This window comes from Lathamus discolor, chromosome 1 (assembly GCF_037157495.1).
Source record: "Lathamus discolor isolate bLatDis1 chromosome 1, bLatDis1.hap1, whole genome shotgun sequence".
NCBI classification, from domain to species: Eukaryota; Metazoa; Chordata; class Aves; order Psittaciformes; family Psittacidae; genus Lathamus; species Lathamus discolor.
The window spans coordinates 96,559,080-96,565,342 of record NC_088884.1 but is presented as its reverse complement, the minus strand read 5'-3'; the positions used below and the strand labels follow the sequence as shown (position 1 = coordinate 96,565,342).

At 37.2% G+C, this 6,263-nt stretch overlaps 1 long non-coding RNA gene across 1 annotated transcript in view; it reads right to left on the bottom strand.

Annotated features, from left to right (window-relative positions):
• Positions 1-287: 287 nt before the first annotated feature.
• Positions 288-6,263, bottom strand: part of LOC136007274 (uncharacterized) — a 31,419-nt gene continuing 25,443 nt past the window's right edge. Inside the window, exon 4 of the long non-coding RNA XR_010609573.1 lies at positions 288-509. This is a non-coding gene — a long non-coding RNA (uncharacterized LOC136007274). The remainder of the gene's footprint in view (positions 510-6,263) is intronic.

Below are 6,263 nucleotides of genomic sequence, written 5' to 3'. Positions count from 1 at the left end.
GATCACATCTAACTACTGAAACAGACAAGAAAACTGCCCCAGTCTGCTTCTTTGCTCTATCAAATGATATGAACACACGTAGTCCCTTTCAGAACAAGAGGGTTGCAGGTTTAGGCTTAAAACCACTGCAGATGGTTTGAATAAACGCTTGACCTTAACAAGGCCAAATTATAGCCCAGAAGAATTGCCCATCTGAGACCAGCTAACTATCTACTTCTGCCTATTCCATTCCAGTACAAACCAGGAGTAAATAACCAAAACAGAACAGTCAGAAGAGATCACGCAGAAATACACTGTTCACATCCAGAAGGGATACACCTTCCTAGTGAAACACAAGACCAGCTGTGTGGTCAACTGCCTTTATTCCATACTAGTTAAAATAGCATTTGAGAAGAGACCGCGGACACAGTTGTGATCTTCTTTCGGGAGGATGGCAGGAAGGAGCTACTTCAACAACCCATGCCTGTGCCAGAGGCTGCCAGGTGATAGCGATGCAATGTTAACATTTCCTGAAAAATACAAGTATCTGCATTTAATTGTTTTCAATTGTTTATAAAAAGGTGCCCATTTGTCTTAAACAGACCCATTACATTATAGAACTGCACCATTAAAATTGCATTCAATTCAATCTTTTCAATAAAAATGAGACACTGAAAGCCATTTCTTGGGGAAGAAGAGTTAGAAACTTGGGGATGAGAAGTGATTATTTTCTTTTTTTTTTTTTTAGTAGAATGTACTGCATTTTTCTTTGAAAAATAAAGTAGAAGATAAACTGAAAGCAATTCATTTTATATTGCTGAGATTTAGATGGAATCTTCCATGCTGATTAGATATTTAACACAAAACATTTGGAAATAACATCTCAACACTTACTGTATTTAGCCCCTGTCCTGCTTAACAGAGCGTTAACAATATTTACCACATATTTATGTTAAAATCACAAATCCAAGGATTCATTCACAATTCCCTTTCATGTAATTATGATGTTTGTGAAAAACGCAGATGCCTCATTGAATGTGCACATTTAAAATGATGTAATTGCATTCACATCTGTACAATATTTAAAGCTATATAATACATATAAATAGAGTCCTCAAGCTACTACGAAATGCCTAACACCTGGCAGATGAGATAGTGGCTCATAGTAGTTTAAATACTGTATTCTAATTCGCTTTTCTGAGGCAGTCAGGCTATGTAATTACTAAGTCATAAAGTTGAAAATATGACTGCATAAAACATTCCCCTTCAGATATATCTGACAGAACTCACAGGTAACATTTAAAGACTAGTACTTGGTGCCTTATGTCTTAACATGTGCTTCTTTCATCTTGATTACTCTTTTCTGTTTCTTTTTCATGCCCTTTTGCCTTCTGATGCCAATTACCTGGCATCCCCTTATTCTTTATTACTCTTCCAGTTGCCATTATGTTTTTCTTTACAGCACTTCATTTTGTTCTGAAAATTTCATCCTGTACTTTTCACATTCCTTTGAGTATGCCTGATGGAAAATGAGTGCTTTTATTCTTTATTACCACCTCAGCCTAAATTGTGGCTGCACCTAATGAATGAAGCCAGGCCTCCTTGTCATTTGGAGTGGCTATGTCGGGTAGTCTCACTTCGTGACTGTAGGAGTAGTTGAAGTGGAAGTTTTGTGTGTCTGCTCCAGACAAGGAATAGGAATGACAGCTTGTTCTTCTGTGTTTTCCACAGTCTCGACAGCACTTCTATATAGCTTTTTCTGCTACTTTTAATTTTTCATATAAATAAGCAAAATATAAGTTCAAATATTACTAATAGCAGAAGACCTATGGGGAGGAGGGGAATCTGTCAAAAAACCTTGGCTACGGCAGCTTAATATACGGAACCTTTAATGGGTGTTTAGGTTATAAGACAAGTAAACATGGCTAATGTTTTAAACTGTTTCAAACATTATTCTAATTTAGCTCATTAAAGGTGAATGAATAACCAAATTAATATTTTATACCAGGAAAGATATGAAATATTAATCATGTTATGATATTTCTACATTATTGTGTGCCACATATGATACAGGCAGAGCGCTGGTGGGTACACTACATTCCTCGAGCCCTTTGTAACTGTTGTTCATTCCTCACCAGCACTGTAAGACTGATACTGTGAAGTCCACACTTAGAAGCTAGTCACTGAACCTTTTCTTTTCTAATGGAAAAGCTTTAATGAAACCATGGCTGTTGGAAAAATGCCTGGTTTTCAAAAATGAAACATTTCAGTCAAAGTCAGCTTTGACAAAACATCCACCAGGAAAAAAGGCAAACTGTGTTAATAACTTAAGAGCTTGACTTGGGATGTAAGCACAGGTACTTGATGATCACATATTGGTGTGCTTGAGGGTTTGGGGTTTTTTTTAAGACTTGCCTCATCTTGTTTCTCTTTTATACTCATCTGTCCATGAAAGCCAACTTCTAAGCACACTCACACACGCAATTATTAAGCCTTTTTTCCCAGTCCTTAAGAAAGATGAGGGAAGAACTTGGAAAGCTGAAAAGTTTCACAGTATAGAAAACTGTTTTCCATGTAGCCTCTCTCAGCACTATAGTTCAGAGGCCCTATTACTGCTTAGGGCTGAGGCCTGTCTTGTCAATAGAGAAATAATGCTGTAATTCTTAAAATACAAAAATTGCATGGCACTGTAGTATTTGTTCAATATATGGAAAAACTTCCAGAATTCTTTCAGAAATCCACATCACTTCTATTTTAGAATGTTCTCCCAGTGGCTATTTGCTGCTAAACACTGTACTGGCTTAGTCTAACTGCATAATCTAACTCTAAATGCATTGCTCCTGCAGGTAATAAAGGTTGAGAATGAAGTACATATGATGAAAGAGTGAAGGGTACTGGGACAGTGTTCCTAGCAGCAGCTTTTCAAACAAAGGATTTTACCTATAGTGTCCTCTTGTATATGTCAGGGACAATATCTGCTACATGTATAATTCTTTCTTTGCGTATGTTTTACAATAAACAGTTGCTTGGTGTCTATCAGTTGAGCTATTCAGACAAAATACATGTATATGTATGTTAAGCAATAACTGTTCTGTTTTCACTTACTACTTTAAATAGCATATTCTAATAAAGTGGTTTGTGAAAGCTTTACCTTAAAAGATCTGTATTATTTCATAATGTGGATTATGACCCATTAAAATAATGAAATCAATCACCAAAACTGCAGAGGAGTTTGTGTCTGTATTTGGATGTGTACATGATAGTTATAAAAGAAAGCATCCATTTATAAAAATGGACCATTTGGGTGATTAAGCAGATGCACTTTTTGCCCTATATCAGGACAAATTTCTGAAATGAACAGTCATCTGCTTCTGCAGATGGAGAGCTCTGAGGGAGGATTAGCCCTCTCTCATTGCTCACTGTAAACAATCTCAGCCCCAGAAAAGCACAGAATAATCTCCAGTGACTATGTACGATCACACAAGCAACTTAGTATAAAATGAATGTCTCTGTTAACTGGCCTATATGTGCTGTATGTGTGTGCACAGAGTAACAATCTGGATGAATTTTACACACACATGCAAGAGAAACTTTCCATTATTGTATTTAGTAAAAGGCAACAAATGAAGCTTATAGTCTTTAAGATAATTGTTGTTTATTTTCCCACATGTAAAAAGAAGAGGAAGAAAACCTCATACAAGTAGCACTGTGATACCGAGAAATAATGTAGTTCTTTAAATTATGGATACTGAGCTAGGGAAATAAACCTTATAATCACTGAGGTAGGAGGAAATGCAGTACAAATGAGAAAGGATTAGCAATCTGCCAGTTGACTGTCTGATCACTAGGGCACAGTTCATACCAGGTTCTATTACAGATAATGACAGAGCCACAAATGGCAAGATGTCAACCACATCTTCATCCAAAATTATACAAGAAGTATGACATTCTCATTTGAAGAATGAAGACAGTATGTAAAGATAGAGCTCCCAAAACAACCATATAAAACCAAACCTCATTATACAACTTCTGGGGATGTATTCATAGTGCATTTACCTAACGAAACCAGTATTGCATAATTCAGGGGAAAACCCAGGGATTAAGGAAGACTACATTTAATCCTTAAGGAGTTTGGAATGTCCTTATTGCAAACTGTAGTACTGGCTTAATTCTTCTCATTCTGGATGCTCTGCAGCCAACTGGGTTGAAAACAACACTCAAAGTTACCGCTGAAGACCATTTTCTACACAAGGAGTATACATATATACACACAGACACACACGTATGTACACAGAAGCACAGGTAATGGTTTTCTGGAATCTCTGGGTAATATGTTAACACTTCTGTTGCTGACAAAAACTGTAGAGCCACAATAGCAAAAAACACAGTAACTGCTGCAGATTTTATCAAACTAACCTGCCAAATTTATTGTAAGCTGGTGATTAGTACACAATAAGAGGAAGGTACTAAATACATTGTATCTTTACATTAAAGAATTAATGAAACCATTGGAGCAAATATTACAATGATAAAATAAATAAAAATAGGCAATGGAATCTTGTATCTATTATCTAAATTCAATACTTGGAGACCTTATGCTTGGACAAACTTTCCCTGCCTACCATTTTTTTCCTGAACACATTCATTTCTTCAAAAGAATAAAATTAATATAAGTAAACAGTTTTCGTGGTTTAAACAAAGTCAGCCGTAAATCACGCAGTCGTTCACTCACTCCCCCCCCTTCTTGCCCTCCCCCTACACCTGGAGGGATGGAGAGGAGAATCGAAAAGAATGCAACTCTCACGGGTTGAGATAAGAACAGTTTAGTAACTAAGGTTTAACACAAATCGCTACTACTACCACCAATAATAATAGTAATGATAAAGGAAATAACAAGAGGACAGAACACAACACCTCAGCACCAGCCAACCGATAACTCGCCCAACCCCACCGGACCGAGAACCAACCCATACCTCGTCCAACCCTGCAGTGCCTCCCAGCCCTTCCGGGTAACTCTCTGTTACATCCTGGGCATGATGTGCTGTGGTATGGAATACATTTTTGGCTAGTTTGGGTCAGGTGTCCTGTCTCTGCTTCCTCCCGGCTTTCCCTCCTCCCTGGCAGAGCATGAGGCTCAGAAAGTCCTTGGCCAGACCAAAACATTTGTGTTATCAGCTCTGTTCCCCGGCCAAAGGTCAAAACACAGTGCTGCACCAGCTACTAAGAAGGAGAAAATGACAGCTACTGCTGAACCCAGGACAACAGTAAATAGCATAAATATTTATTTAAATAGAGTCAAATATAAGCTTGAAGAGTCTTCTAAAAAATCTAATAAAAACCAATGCAATCCACTACAAATAAAGCTCATTCAGCAGTATCGGATTTATGATTAACACTGCACATGAAATCAACTACAGCAGGTAGACTTAAGCTCAACATTAAAAGTGATAGAGTATTTTAAAACTAATTACTTGAGAGAAGATTGAGAGCTACATATGTGAATATAGACAAAGTTCTACAAAAGCATGTGAAGCGCAGATGAATGCCACAAAGCTGTCATTTAGGAAAATGCACTTAAGCAAGAAGTTCCAGCATTTTGAACCTGCTTGTTTTATAAAACAGCCATTGTTCTGCCTATGAAGGGCATTCTGAGTGTTCTCTTCTTGCAGGAAAACGCCAAAACTCCCAAAAGACTGATGAAAAGAACTAGAAAATATACTTTCACTCTAAAAATCTACAGAAAAATGCAATACAAATTATCCTTCCCTAGAATCCTTTGACTAGTGTAAGGCTAGTAGCACTCAAGAGTCCATTTGGGTGCCAAAGCTGAAGCAAATGGGAAAAGTGCTATCAGAAGACACAGACACAAACACTCAAATATCTGACAGGTCTGAAGGCAGACTCCTGAGTCTTGCTGCTAAATACATTCATATCTTTTCTTCTGCCAACACAATGAGAGGTGGCAGGGACCTCCTGGAGTAAGACTTTGCAAAGTGCAGAAAGCATTATCTGAGATCACGCACAAGACTAGTGAGAAGATGCTTGAAGTAATTATCAAGCAATTTTGTTTGTGGTTTGAATCACTTTTAATCAAAGACTTCATAGCAGAAGACTAAACACAATCAGAAATAAGCACGCATCTGTTCCATTTTAAATGTTTCCTGCATTTAAAAATATAGTTTCCTTAATATTGAATTGGTAAGCTACCTTACACATTGTGTTACACAACCTCTGTTTACTTCCAAATCAGTGATAAAAATCCTGGTGTTTCCAATCAAAATATG